Raw genomic sequence first — 15,824 nt, 5'->3', positions numbered from 1 at the left:
GTACACCAGAAAAACTATATCGAAAATGGTAAACAAAACTAATAAAAATGGAAAATGTTTTGAATTTAAAAGAGAGAGAGAGAGAGAGAGAGAGAGAGAGAGAGAGAGAGTCGTTTCAGCCAACTTTCTCCGACCTAGAAGCGATATGAGTTTCTTAGCGGAAAGGCGTGGAAGCAAATGACTTGAGCACAATCTTCGTCAAGTGGGCAGAAAAGTTCTGTACGGGGATCAAAATAAAATCGAGTATGATCTGTTTTCATATAAGAACGCTGTATTCAAACAAAAACTTATAGAAACACGTAAAATAAACACGATGTCCCGCATGCTGCCTATGGAACAGAAACAGCTCTCCTTCTCCAGACAGCCGGCCGCGGTGGTCAGGCGGTTCTAGGCGCTCAGTCCGGAACCGCGCGACTGCTACGGTCGCAGGTTCGAGTCCTGCCTCTGGCATGGATGTGTGTGATGTCCTTAGGTTAGTTAGGTTTAAGTAGTTCTAAGTTCTAGGCGACTGATGACCTGAGATGTTAAGTCCCATAGTGCTCAGAACCATTTGAACCTTCTCCAGACAACCTTGTGTGAGTTACCTCTGAGCGAATGACGTGATATGGATGTTGGTTATTCGACAGGAAACACTTCACCTAACTTTTATACACAACCAACTATCACAGAAAATGCGGCAGAGTGTACCAGGAACCACTATGAAATCAGTAACTGGTTGTTCTGGGTGTTTTTAGGTCTGTAATGTCACATGTGATCTATTAGTTTAGGATGCTAGAAAAAATGATTCGTGGAACTCTTTTATTTCAACAGTGATAGCATTTGTCGTGGGGCCTGCTGAGTATCTACGTAACATTCTTGTACTGATAAAACTAACCCCCTATTAGGTTCAAAAATGGTTCAAATGGCTCTGAGCACTACGGGACTTAACATCTGTGGTCATCAGTCCCCTAGAACTTAGAACTACTTAAACTTAACTAACCTAAGGACATCACACACATCCATGCCCGAGGCTGGATTCGAACCTGCGACCGTAGCGGTCGCGCGGTTCCAGAAGGAAGCGCCTAGAACCGCTCGGCCACATCGGCCGGCTAACCCCTATTAGGTATGGTACAATTATTTATTTAGAGCTTCTCAATACTGAACTGTTAAGAATTCCCGTCGATATTCTGGATCGGGATTCTCTCAGTGAATGTCAGTTTCTTTACATGTCATTCATACTTCATGCATCACCCATTATTGTCATTTTACTACGCTCGAACAGTCACTCGACGCAGCTTACTAATTTGAAGAATTTTCCGTTAAATCCATCTTCTGGGATATGAGATACAGATCACGTGCGAGAGGGCCAAAGGGGTCAATCTGACAGAAAGGGCGAAGTTTTTGATCTGTTGGTGTGAGTATTCTGTAAAATGTACTATAAACAGACAAGTAGCATCATCGAAATAACCGTCGATGAAACTGCGATACTCCTTGTGCCAGAGAGTCGAGGTGACCACTTGCAGTCGGCCGCTGATGGCCGAGCGGTTCTCGGCGCTTCAGTCTGGAACCGCGCAACCGCTACGGTCGCAGGTTCGAATCCTGCCTCGGGCATGGATGTGTGTGATGTCCTTAGGTTAGTTAGGTTTAAGTAGTTCTAAGTTCTAGGCGACTGATGACCAGAGATGTTAAGTCCCATAGTGCTCAGAACCATTGACCACTTGCACAGTGAAGTAAACAGGATGGAACTTTACGTAAATTACGAAAAGACTGAATACCTCGTAGTAAGTCGTAGATACGACAACGATATAGGACAACACAGGACGTTGACAGTCATATATCCGTCGTACAGAAAATTATAAAAATCTAAATATTTGAGCATGCATCGTAAACTACAATCTCAATCAACTTCTGAAATAACGCTGCCTGCCGAGGAATCAAAATGCCAATTGTATTAGAAATTAATCCAACCCATGGCGTTATATGGATGTGAAGCACTAAGTACGCGAATACTGAATTACAACCAACTACTCACTTTTGAACGGAGGTCTTTAAGGAAAATCCTTGGGCAGAACTCAAGAACTTCGTTTATAATCTGTTCTTATGACCAATCTGAATTCTATTTTGTGATACGTTTGTTTTCTCTGCGGATCCCTTGCTGTTTTCTGGAATATATAATGCTTGTTAACGCTTTTCCTAACGTACTTGTTGGAGCTTGGGAAAAGCTTACGATATTCACAAATAATACACAATGCAGGGTGAACCATAGCTCAGCCGACAAACTCCGGAAGTTGATCATGCTACCTTTGTGAATACTTTGGTGTATGGGACCCGTCGTCCTGGTGACTCGTTTCAGAGTAATAATTTGGTTTGATTTCTTACCCCCTTCATCTTCATACCTGCACTGCATTGAAAATACCCGCAAAACAGCGCAAAGTCAACGGCAAGCATTGTGTGTCTTGTTTGGAAACGAACTAGTTCCACTCTCTCACAGTATTTGCTGTTGACAACAATAATGCCCACGCTACTCTTCGCCCTCAAGCTTGCATCTTATACAGGGTGGAATAAATAAAAGTGAACCGGACATTTTCAAACCATTTATGGCAGCAGTAACGGAGGAGGGAAAGACCTACAGTTACTTCCAACAGGATGAAGCAACTGGCCATACAGCCGCCCGAACTTTCGAGCACATTTACACAATCTTCAAAGCCTGAGAGAGTTATTAGAAGAGGTCGCGGCCTTAGCTGGCCACCCAGGTCACCTGATCTATCAGTGTGCAATTACTTTGCATGGGGAGCCCTCAAGTCTAAAGTGTATCGCAACAACGCTCATAGACTTCAGGAACTTCAGCAGAACATTTCGGATGAGATTACAGCAATCCTAGCAGTCCAGCTTCGACCCGCCTTCAGGAAGTTGCTGACCTGTGCCAGACTTTTAACATCTGGTATAGTCAGATTAGTACTGTATTTCCTTTTCACTGCTGTATTTCTTTGTATCCTGGAACTCTGTTCTCTGGGCCGTTTTTATTTGCCTCACCTTGTAGTAGGAATCATCCTGGTCTTTGTTTGAAGTAATTTAGGGATATCCAGATGGCAGTTGGAGGCTCAATCTTCCCGAATACAAGACCAGTCTGTTTAAAATAGCGGTCTCAGGGTTCGGTTTATCCCTAGCGTAAAACACCGTTTTCCAAAGACGTTATTTAATAAAGTGAAGAGCTAGTGCTACATTGTTCCATTTATTTCATTATCTGTACATAGACGCCTACGAGAAATTGCATCCTGTGTTTTGTGTTGTTCGTTTTGTTGACGGCTTATTATAGGTTTTTTCACTGCTGTGGAGGTATATTTAAAGAAAAAAGGTAAATGAGGCGACAAACCGAATGAAAAGTACAGTGAAATGCAGGAAGACCCACAGCGGATCGATGCTTGGTGTAGGGAGTAGTAATTGATCCTCAACATAGACAAATGTAGCGTATTTCGAATACATAGACAGAAAAACACTTTATAGTATGATTACACGATTGCAGACCAACCACTTGAAGTAGTTACTTCCATAAAATATCTAGGAGTATGCGTACGGAGCGATCTGAAATGGAAGGACCACACAAAATTAATCGCAGGTAAGGCAGATGCCAGACTGAGATTCGTTGGAAGAATCCTCAGCAAATGAAGCTATCAACAAAAGAAGTAGCTTACAAAATGCGCGTTCGATCAGTACTTGAATACTGATCGTCAGTCTGGCATCCGTACCAGATAGGATTGACAGAGAAAATACAGCAGATCCAAAGAAAAGCAGTACGTTTCGTTTCATTACTAAGCGCGAAAGTGTCATGGAGATGCTCTGCCAACTCCAGTGGCAGACGATGCAAGAGGGGCCATCTGCGATACGGTACAGTCTGCTGTTAAAGCTCCTGGAGCGTACGTTCCTAGAAAAGTCAACCAATATATTGCTTCTTCCTTCGTATATCCCGCGGAAAACCTGCACGAAGAATTACCAACAATCGTTCTTCCGCGTGAACTTCTGCCGACGATTGTTCAGTGGTTTTGCAAGCACGATTGGCTGGCATTGACAGAGATTCCCCTACAGTTGCTGGTGGTGGAATGTCTGGGTGCATCTTTCACAACGCCAGCCACACGTACTGGCAAAACGTCAGAAAAGCCACCAAACGATCTTCGGCCGAAGACCCTGAGACGGGCACCAACAGGCAAAACGTTCCTTGCTGCTACAATTTCACGTTTACTTGCTCCCAGCTACGTTAAATTTGCTGAAAGTTCTCTGCAAGAGGTCTAAAAATTGTCGAGAATACCGTTTCATTACAGGTTCGAAGTAATTTTCTGAGTATCTTCGGCCACGTTAAACTGCAGCTCCCCCTATAACTGGCTGGGTAAGTCCGTGCAAGCTCGAAGGAAGGCAACGACATACCACCTCCAACAGGACCACGCCTACTAGGGAACTGTGGTGTTGAAACCAAATGCCAGGTTAAACACAGCTTTACCATTTTCTCCTTTTACCGTCGTTCCAAGCAATTTTCTGATTATTTACATATAATTAAAGTAGAGCTGTTCACGGAGGTCCAGTGTGGGCTGTAATTATCGTATGGCAACGGAACTTGTTGGATACACTAATGCTTTAATTGGGAATAAATTTGTGCTGAAAAAAATTATTTCCAATTTTGGCCACCAGTAGCAAATATTGCGCTGTACAGCACTCGTCGGCGTCTCCGGTGTTCCGATTCAACAAATTGTATAAGGCGCAGTTAATAATAAAATCAACATTATGCCTTTCTGACTCGTTTGACTTTTTCTGTCCACACCCCTTTACTAATCCATCATATATGGAAACATTTCTACACGTCTTTCTTGCATACACAACGCAATATCTGCACCTGGCGCCCAAAATTGGAAATAATTTTTTTCCATCGTAAATCGGGTCCGCACTAACGCATTAGAATATTTACCAAGTTTCGCTCCCATGCAATAATTACAGCCCACACTGGACTCTACACTACACTTTAATTATAACCACCATGCAGAACGACTGCACATGAAGCAAGCACGTTTTTTTTTTCTTTTTTTTCAGCCAACAGCTGATAAACCGAAATTACCTTGTGCTACAACTGCTACAGCATTTTTGAACTTGGCTGATAGCATTCCTTCAAAAGAACAGCAATTTATATCAACATTGGTCGCCGATGGGGAATTTTGCTACACATCCCTTACGCCAGATATCTTGCTTCTTGATTTATTATCGACGTCGTTATACACTGAAGAGCCGAAGAAACTGGTATAGGCGTGTGTATTCAAACAAGCAGAAAACAGCCCTGCTGTCGGCAAAGCCTGTATAAGACAAGTGTGTTAGATCGGTTACTGCATAAGATGAATGTGTGACGCTGCAGCGCAATTTCACTGCACAGCTGGCACGGATAGTACACAGGAGGCATGACGAAACCAGGATATAAAGTCTCTGAAAATTTCATTCAGTGTACTCAATTGGACAGTAACTGTGCCTTGCGGACACACGTGTGAACAGTATACGCAAATGTCAGCATTTGAGAAGGGACGTGTAGTTGTGTTCAAAAGAAGCCAGTTGGAGTAATCGGCGAATCGCATTTGAATAGGAGCGATGCCACTGTTGGAGGATGTTGGCAGGAATGGGTGAACACAGCGTCAAGAAGGAGACGCTCGACCTAGAGAGTCGACAGAATGTAAGGGCCGAGCAATTGTCAGAGGGGCGCTCGGAGCCCCGGATTAATCATTATTGTCGATACGAAGTGCAAGGCCAGTGACCAGAACGACCATTAATAGGCGGCTTACAGAGAGGCGTGCTATGTCGACGGTATTCTACGAACTGTTTTGTTGTCCTTCATGGCAAGCCATCCTGGGCTTACATTTCAGGAAGACAATGCCCACCCACACACGGCAGGAGTGCTCTCCCTTGGCCAGCAAGGTCGTCGGATCAATTGAGAACGTCTGGAGCATTGCGGGCAGAGTCCTCCAATCAGCTCGGGATTTTGACGATCTAACTCGCCAATTGGACAAAATTTGGCATGATATCCGCCAAGAAGACATCCAATAAACCTATCAATCAACACCAGGCCGAAAAACTGCTTGCATAAGTGCCAGAGGTGAACCAGCGCGTTATTGACTCTTCAATTTGTGGAACTCTTTCTCTTGAATAAATCATTCAATTTTTCTGAAATTGAAATCATTTGTTGGTCTCTACATGTACATCATAACTACCGATTTCCGTTCCATTCAAATAATTCGTTCGTGGTGCATCCCCTTTTTTTGTCTTAGAGTATTTGGTTGAGAATACGAAATTACAGAATGTTTTCCATTCAAGAGAAATCTCCAGGCAACTTCGATAACAACAGGGATATTGGAAATATTTTAATATACTGCTGGAACAATATCGTCTGGTCCAAAATTCGTAGAACTAGCGAGTGTACGAACCAAGTCAGAGACTTGTTACGTTCAGGCTGGATTTTATCTATGCTGCCCGAGATCTAACAAAGATTAAAAATATGGTACTCACTGCTTAGTTTCATTTTACAATATCTGTGACAAGAACTTGGCCTACTTTCATCCTCGCAAGTCACCTCTGCAGATAAACATCAATTGGTGCAGTAAGTGAGTCATCTACGCTAAAGGTGACGCAGCACTCTTCATCTCAGAGGTGACTTTCGACTTTTCCACGCTACGATTTGTAGTAAGAACGTGGATTCATAAATGAAAATCTGGGATTTGATGGGCAAGCGCAAAGGTGGATGGATGTCCTCGTTGAATAAAATAGATGTTCATGGAGGCATGTTCCGTCTTTGCAACTAAATGAAAGGCAGTCTGCTTTTTGTCATACACGTTTCGCTTCTTTTATTTATGAATTATCTTCACTGGCCTGTAATACATGTCTCTTTTTCTTTTATTTTAGTATATGTACTATATAGTAGTTACAATTTGCTACTATGTTACATTTTCTCGTGCGTTTCAGATTAGAAACAACTTTTGTAGCACAAATTTCGTGAGATTAAATTATCGTTTGGTGTTACTCATGATTTCCAATGTTGTTTGCCCACGTATTACAGAAGATATTTTATAAATAAAAAAAGCGGAACGCGTTACATGCTAGGCTTTTAAGGTTATCTGTCTTCGACAACAACAGGAAAGGGCAGTACGTTTGCGCTCTCCATGAACATGCAACGGATCACAGAAAGCTTTCACCGCATACTTTCGCCGGTCGAGGCACTCTGGTTTGCTTCTATTTTCTTGTGGCGTAACATCTCACCGACAGCGATGATGCTAGAGGTTACGGAGCGACGTAGCGTAAGCGATGAAGCAGCGGTCTCATAACCTAGAGAGCATACTACACAGTTCCAACTCACTTCTAGTGAACACCATGCAAATTTCCCGTACTTCACTCAAATTGTCCAGGGGAATGCCGGACCGGATCCTTACCAGGAGCACAGTAGAATCAATCCCTCTCTCTTCTAATATATGGGCACGTGTATCGTTTCTTTCACCGTTGCGGTGGAACCACAATTCATCGACCAATGTGGTTCGAAAGGGCCTACATTACAATAACGATAATTTAATTTTTTGTGGTTTCCGCGAATCGCTTTGTGCGAATATAGAATGGATATCTAAAAAAAAATACATAACTTTATTTTTATACTTGCCAAAGATGAAATACAATTTCAGCTTTGGAAGTCTAGCCTTCGAATACTGGTCGTCAGACTGGAAGACGTACCAGATACGATTGATACAGGGAATAGAAAAGATCCGAAGAAGAGCAGCACGTTTCATTACAGGTTCATTTAGCAAGCACATACTCAGCCAACATCAGTGGCAGACACTGCAAGAGAGGCGTTCTACATCACGGTTTTGTTTACTATTAAGGCTCCGAGAGCGTACGTTCCTGGGAGAGTCAACCAAAGATTGGAGCCCACACGGAAGCTTACCACCAATCATTCTTACCGCGAAACATTCGCTATTGGAACAGGAAAAGCGAAAGTTACTGTGGTGTGCAAAATAGTATACATGTACATGTAACGCCCATTGGCATAGATCTTCGTACATCCATAATTGAAATGGAGGACAGTGGGACGTCAGCTGGTATAAACTTATGTTAAAAATGAAGAAATTCCTCCAGCTGTATTTAAGGTGTCGATTTTATTTTGGCAACTGATTTCAACGTTGTAACAACGTCATCTTCAGGCCCATACACTTGCTGACGTCAACTGAAGTCACTGGTGAGATACGGACGTGCTCCGTGTGGAAAGTGGTTACTAATCACCTTCCACGAGGAGCACGTCCGTATGTCACCACTGACTTCTAGTATCAGCCTAACCACCTTCCACACGGAGCACGTTCGTATCTCACCACTGACTTCTAGTATCAGCCGCACGAAGTTGACGTCAACAAGTGTATGGGCCTGAAGATGACATTGTTACAACGTTGAAACTAGTTGCCAAAATAAAATCGACACCTTAAATACAGCTGGAGGAATTTCATCATTTTTAATATACATTGACATAGACGTCATTAGGGAAGTATGACATATTCAGCTGAAGAAGAGAAGCAGATGGCATCGGCGGTGGCCGTTTTGAAGAATACACCACAGTATTCTTCTGAAGTTATTTTGGGAATTCATGTAAAAAGGAGTTCAGGTTGGTCGGACGAAAATTTGAAGGCCGTTCTTCGGGATTGGATTGTTTGGGGGAAGAGACCAAACAGCGAGGTCATCGGTCTCATCGGATTAGGGAAGGAAGTCGGCCGTGCCCTTTCAAAGGAACCATCCCGGCATTTGCCTGGAGCGATTTAGGGAAATCACGGAAAACCTAAATCAGGATGGCCGGAAGCGGGATTGAACCGTCGTCCTCCCGAATGCGAGTCCAGTGTGCTAACAGCTCTTCGGGTACACGAATCAAGTATATTAACTAGTGTGTCACATAACTCATATTAACGATCTCACTTTGATTTTGACGTCGATGGATTTGGATGATTAATCTTACTTTGTGGGGTAACCTGCGAGGGGCGTTCAATAAGTAATGCAACACTTTTTCTCTGAAAGCAGGTTGGTTTTATTCAGGATTCCATAAACAATATCATTCGCAATTCTTCTGGATACAAAACCCTATTTTTCAACATAATCACCGTTCAAAGCCGCCGTATGAAGCTACTCTGCCGCGAGGGCTGGTATGCCTGTATGGTACCGCACTACTGATCGATGTCGGAGACAATGTCTTACTGCATCAGTAAACTCTCCAACATCCACGTACTGCTTCCAGCGGAGTCCATCCTTGAGTGCGCCAAACAGATGGGAGTCGGAAGGTGCGAGACCCGGGCTGAACAGGAAGTACAGTCCAGCGAAGTTTTGTGAGTTCCACTCGGGGTACAAGCTTGTGCGGGGCTTTGCGTTGTTCACTGCGAGGTCTCCGTGGACGTTCTGCAAGCACCTCTGAATCTTCGCGATGCTCGGTTTTCTGCCAAAAGAAATTCAATAACAGATCTCTGCTTGGAACGCACGTCCGTTGCAGAAGCCATTTTGGAGGGCACGTATAGCACGATCACCATCGGAATTTCACGAAACTACAGAGACTGCAGCGGGCATGTTCTGCGATGTCCCACAACAAATTCCGCATTTTGTCAACTGAAATTTGCCGAGGAAAAAATTGTTGCATTATTTAGTGAACGCCCCTCGTATTATCATTTCTTGTTCATGCTAAATGATGTGCAACATCAGATCTTGCAAAGAACCCACTGAGTACGAGTTCGCAAAAGGCCAATGATGTTTGCGGCGTTCGACGCTTCACGTATTGTCTACCATGCAACTGCAATGTTGGCTGCTAATGTCAACAGGAGGTGGGATTGGAGGTATCCAATGGTGGGCACAGCATGAGACTGTGGAACCAACAGAACTAGAACTGCTTAACTGCTTACTCGACGAGTAACCCACAACTGTGCTACAGTGCTAGTGGTGCTGATACAAAGCAGAGCAATGGCAACAATAAACAAAGCAAGCATCGCATCTACAACAGTAGCCGAAGTTGACATTTCGTCAGAAAGGAACCCAAGGAATTTCGCACAGTGAGAAAGTGGTGGCAGACGAAATATTAGCGTTTCTACAAGATTAGTCAGTGGAATGTTTGGCGTCGTACACGCTCGACTGTGCGGGCAATGTACATGAGGAGTACAAAGATGACGGTACGTGCTTAACAAGTCAAAGTGATATCGAAACGGCTGACGAGCCATGTAATTCATTATACTTGTCGGACAAGCCACAAATACCGTCTCCAGTGAAACGTAGTGAAGGACAATCGTTGTCCTGGGTGCGGGTCTAAACATAATTACGCACATGGAAGATCATCCGCAGCATAGTACAATAATAATAATAATAATACGAGGGTAATCCCGAAAGTAAGGTCTCCTATTTTTTTGTAAGTACATAGACCTGTTTATTTCTACAATGGTTTACATCAGTTTACAGTTTGAACATTTAGCTATTTTTCGACATAATCACCATTTCTGTCGATGCATTTTTGTAGACGCTGTGGCAGTTTTTGTATGCCCATGTCATACCAGCTCGCCGCCATGCTGTTCAGAAAGTTATGAACCTCTTCTTTCACCTCGTCGTCGGAGCTGAATCACTGGGAGCACAATTAACGCTGACAGGTACTGTGAGACTCTGAAAAAACTCAAGCGGGCAATTCAGAGCCGGAGAAGAGGAATGTTGAGCAAGGGCGTACACATTCTCCATGACAACGATCGGCCCACACATCGCTCGGCAAACCGTTGCTCTCCTGACACAGTGGAACATAATCACCCACCCACCCACCCTATAGTCCTGACTTGGCGACCTGTTCCATGGGTTAAAAGAACATTTGACTGGAAAGCGATTCACCTCTGACGATGAGGTGAAAGAAGAGGTTCATAACATTCTGAACAGTATGGCGGCGAGCTGGTGTGACATGGACATACAAAAACTGCCACAGCGTCTACAAAAATGCATCGACAGAAATGATGATTATGTCGAAAAATAGCTAAATGTTCAAGCTGTAAACTGATGTAAACCACTGTAGAAATAAACAGGTCAATGTACTTATAAAAAAATAGGAGCCCTTACTTTTGGGATTACCGTCGTAATAAATGAACAGATTTCGAATACGTCCGCAGCAATTTGACCATGCAGTGCACAAGCAGATCTACGGATATTCAAGGGAGAACAACGCGCACTTTTTACAAAAACTAGTGTTTGTAAGTTTCAGGGAAAACTCAATACAATTTACAGGATGTGGATGATAGTGTCCTCATGAAATTGCCACCAAGCTGTTAAAAACGGAGGGCTGCTGCTGGAATGGTTCAGAAGGCTCTGAGCACTATGGGACTCAACATCTGAGTTCATCAGTCCCCTACAACTTAGAACTACTTAAACCTAACTAACCTAAGGACATCACACACATCCATGCCCGAGGCAGGATGCGAACCTGCGACCGTAGCGGTCGCGCGGTTCCAGACTGAAGCGCCTAGAACCGCTAACAGTAGCAAAACCGTTAAATGATAGCGTTTCAAGAGATGGCAATATCGTTAACTGGTCTGCTGTTACAAATCACACAGACTGAAGACGTCCGGGATCGAAATGTGTAAAGTTGTTCTGTACTTTGTATGGACAATCTATTGTTGGGGGCTCTTCTGCATTACTTAGAAAAAAAAATGCAGTTACGGAAAAAATATGGTCAGACATGATAATCTTTGTCAGTTAGAACTCGTCATTTTACTCGGAGGAGATACGAATTATCGAGGCGAACTAAATTATTATAGAGTCCGCTACTAGACATGATACAGACACACAATACAACGGCTTTCTAAGAGAGTTTGTGGACTACGTTGCAGTTTGTAGAGATGCTCTCTCGCGAGAACTTCTGTAACATCACGACTTTCAGAATGCGGCGACTGATAACTTTCGCAAAAGAAAGCGTATAATTACACGAACGTACGTAACACTATTGAGTGTGTCATTAGAAATTATTCACGCTTCACTAATATCAATTAACTTATAGATGTGACCGTAAGAGACCAACCGCGATTCTTGTGTATTGTTGAATCGTCTGGATATTTAGTTTTTCAAACTAAAATGTCTTTAAAGTGGATGCTGGGCGCGGAAAAACATGCGAAAAGTGAACACACGATTTTCAACGTCACGGAGTTGACAGATTTTTACAAACAGGACAGTATCGCAAAGATTATTTATCCGATCTGATCGAACCAAAGATTATTTATCTGATCTGAGTGAACAAAGTGTTGGTGTGAAGGAGAGTCTCATTCTCAGCATCAGAAGCACATCTTAAAAACTAAAAAAAATATGCGCGGCTATGAATTTGAAAAAAAAGACCTATTATTATAATTACAAAAGTCAGCCTCGACAGCACAGAGCAAAAAATTCAAAAAGGAATGGTTTGTATTCTGGACACAAATGCAACTACGAGTACAATCATGAATACAGGCAACGTAACTTGACGAGAAAAACTTGCAATCTGAAGAGCCTAGCTCTAGTATGGATATGGACATCGTTGCTGATGAGACAGAAAGTGCAGTGAAGGTTGATCCTGATCTACTGAACCATTTGACATATTCAGTACTGATAGGGGGTGCCCAAAACCGGGCTTTCGCCAAAGTCAACAACTATTTAAAAGGAAAAAAAAAAAAACTTTTACGCGCATACCTTCTGAAAGTCCTTAAACTTGAGCTATAATGATTTATTTGAACCATCCAACGACGAGTGGGAAAACTTCTACAGTTTTGACGAGACATTTTAAATACTTCTAAGCCATAGATATTCACACAACAGTCCTGCAGCGATGTAATCGTTCAGAGATAAATCACAACGAGTCAAAATTGGAAGCATGCGTCGGCGAGATTGTCCAAAATAATAAAATGAACGACCACCTGAATATTGTCTGGAGGAAGGCAAAAAGTCAATCTACGATTCGTGAAGAGATTCCTAGCTTCTTGTTCTAAAAATGTAGTTTACAAGAAGGTCGTGTGATGTATCTTCGAGTACTCCGCGACTGTCTGAACATCGGATTAACTGAAAGAAACTAAATCAGTTTAATGAAGAACTGTGCGACTTGTGACAAGCCGATTTGATTGGTAGGCGAACTTTAGAAAGACGGTCAGCAAACGACAGTGGGATAGTTCAAGTGACCGGCGACAATATCTGGGTAGAGATCTTAAAATTTCAAGAGGCTAGATCATATGAAGAATTTACTCCCCCCCCCCTCCCCTCTTCCCTATACACTCTTCTTCTAACACTACGACCTGACTGGAAAGAAAGGGGCCAAGGAGGAGATGGTGAGGGGAGGATGTTTCTTTTGCCATATCTCACGCAGTGGCACGTGGAATATAAATGTGGATACTGATATTTCAGAAACTGTTTACTTAAAGTTTAACAGTTACATTAACAAACAATTGCCTAACATGAACGTAATTCAAATTTACGATTTTCTACTTTCACTAACGTGTGTAAATTGTTACAAACGATATAAAGTTGACTCAGTATTTATATTATTTCGACATCCCCTCCCCCCCCGCCTCTCTTTCTTTTCTTTTAGTTCTCTTAACGAACGAATTTTGAATAATCTTAAGTGACTCGAATTATGGGGCAAATTTCATAGAAACTGTAGAAACCTTATTTTACTCCATTGCCTTAATAAGACCTGCTTAAGACGAAAGGAAAGGAGTACAGTATCTTAATATTCATCGACTTGGTAGAGGATTTCGATTGCAACCTTTTTGAGGAACCATTCCATCATTTGCCAAAAACTATTTAAAAGCAACCAAGAAAAACTTAAGCCTGGATGACCGGCCGGCCGGAAATTTCAGTCTTGGCCTCCAGAATACCACTATGCCATCTCCTTTATTTATTTTTTTTTTTCGGTGGTTATGTCGACAGCTGACATTTCCAACGACACTATCACCGTTCGTAACGGGAACGACCCGGACCTTCTTTGGTTATTCTGTTTCCCAACAATAACTGAACTTCGCAGTTTCAGGACACCACGCAAGTCGCCGAGTGGCGTCAAATCGAAAGACTTGCACCCGGCGAACGGTCTACCCGACGGGAGGCACTCTAGTCCACACGACATTTACGAGACAACACTGATGCATCGCAGACTGGAAGTCGCACGCTTACGTCCCACCTCGCAAATGCGTCAGAAAAGTGCCGTTGCAATACGTTTGTGAGTGTCCGGTGCAAACAAATGCGATCTCTCAGAAAGAAGCGAATTTGATGTTTTACAGACCTAATAGTTATTTGTACCTCAACTGTATCTACACTTTTACTTTCGCGTCATCTTGATGAACTAAAACAGCTATGAGCAGTAGTTGAGAACACATCTGTGACTCGTCTTCAGGCCGTTTAAAATTACGCTGGAGGGAGTGCACAGACGCTTAACTTCACAGAGGCGTAGGCTACTTCCATACCTGCCGGATAATCATGCATTTTCACACTGGTTTGCTTTCAGAGATCACATTCACATTCTGCGCTGCGTACCGCGCTTATTGGCAAGTTTACGCCGTTACGAATTCTGACTGCCCGTCCCTGCATCTTGCAAACGTACATCCCGATACATTTGCAGTTCATTGTGTGATGAATTAGTCGAAAGCAATTTACTACTCCGTTTCGCGCTGCGAACGTATCTTGGAGCCAATGAACCTTACACTTTTAAGAATATTCCTCTGAGAATTGTTAGCAAATCTGGCAATATTCTGGACACAGTAAACACGTAGTATTTAATGGAACATCTGTGCTATGAAGAAGTTTGCTTTTGGTTATTGTTGAGAAACCGGAATTAGCGGATGGCTATCAAAATGAACTATACTGCATATAGTAAACTAAATTAGCTATAAATAAAAATAAGCCTGCATGAAATTAGCGCGAGATGTCGACTAGTGTAGCTAGACGAGTAATCATTAGTAGAATTCAAAATCACGCGATTTCATTGCCAATATAAATAAAATGTGGTGGCCTTGAATACCGCTATTATCAGGAAAACAAGCTTATAAAATAACGGCGTGTACGCAGAAGTATAAAATGATCTCAGTCGAGATAAATGTAATGTGCATACATAATATTAACAAAACGCTGATGAACCAGCTATTATGCTTCCCGTACCCAACGTGGTAAACACTGTCAAAGCTTACTGACAACAAAATATCCTTGTAGCAGTAAACTACCGCGACTATTATTTGTAAACCTGAAGATCGGTTTACGACTAAAAGCACAGTGAAAAACAGGCAATGAGTGAAAAAATGCACAAAAAACAGTAGCATCCGTCGCCAATATTTACTTCAATACATATTCACCGATGCTAGAGAGTGCGACTTTTAACAAATTGTGACATAATGCGACGGTGAAAATGTAGTATGCGCACCGGCTTTCCACGTAACTATTTGAGTTATGTGAACAGAACTCAGTCGCTGGCGGAAAAACGAACCGCTGAAACTCATAGACTTATTTCTTACGCATATAAAAATTTCTAATGCTAATAGAGCAATAATAAACAACTACCATAGACAGCGAAGGAAGGTAGGCCTGATAAATGGAAACAACAAAAAGCATGTTCATTGCTTAAAATTACATAAAAACAATGTCAATAATAGGGTAAAACATGAGGGTAATTAGCCATAGCGGTGCAACAACGACTTACACTCGATATTTCGCGGAAACGGCTCAAGTCATCATTCGTAAACAGAAAATAACACTGTAAACCTACGCGCAACAGCACACGTTACTTCTCTCACAACGACATCCTTCGCACTGACGCTGTTGTCAACTGATGCTTAGTCATCTCGCCG

The 15,824-nt window shown here is 42.6% G+C and overlaps 1 protein-coding gene across 4 annotated transcripts in view; it reads right to left on the bottom strand.

Annotated features, from left to right (window-relative positions):
• The window catches only part of LOC126188877 (CAP-Gly domain-containing linker protein 1), a 550,749-nt gene extending 534,954 nt beyond the window's left edge, over positions 1–15,795 (bottom strand). For all 4 annotated transcript variants that reach the window (XM_049930545.1, XM_049930553.1, XM_049930563.1 and 1 more), the window contains exon 1: positions 15,677–15,795. The gene's annotated coding sequence lies outside the window, so the exon portion shown is untranslated. The remainder of the gene's footprint in view (positions 1–15,676) is intronic.
• Between the last annotated feature and the right edge of the window lie 29 nt (positions 15,796–15,824).

Source organism: Schistocerca cancellata, chromosome 1, assembly GCF_023864275.1.
Source record: "Schistocerca cancellata isolate TAMUIC-IGC-003103 chromosome 1, iqSchCanc2.1, whole genome shotgun sequence".
In the NCBI taxonomy this organism is placed as follows: Eukaryota; Metazoa; Arthropoda; class Insecta; order Orthoptera; family Acrididae; genus Schistocerca; species Schistocerca cancellata.
Note: the sequence above shows the minus strand (reverse complement) of the source record. Positions and strands in the feature narration are given on the sequence as shown.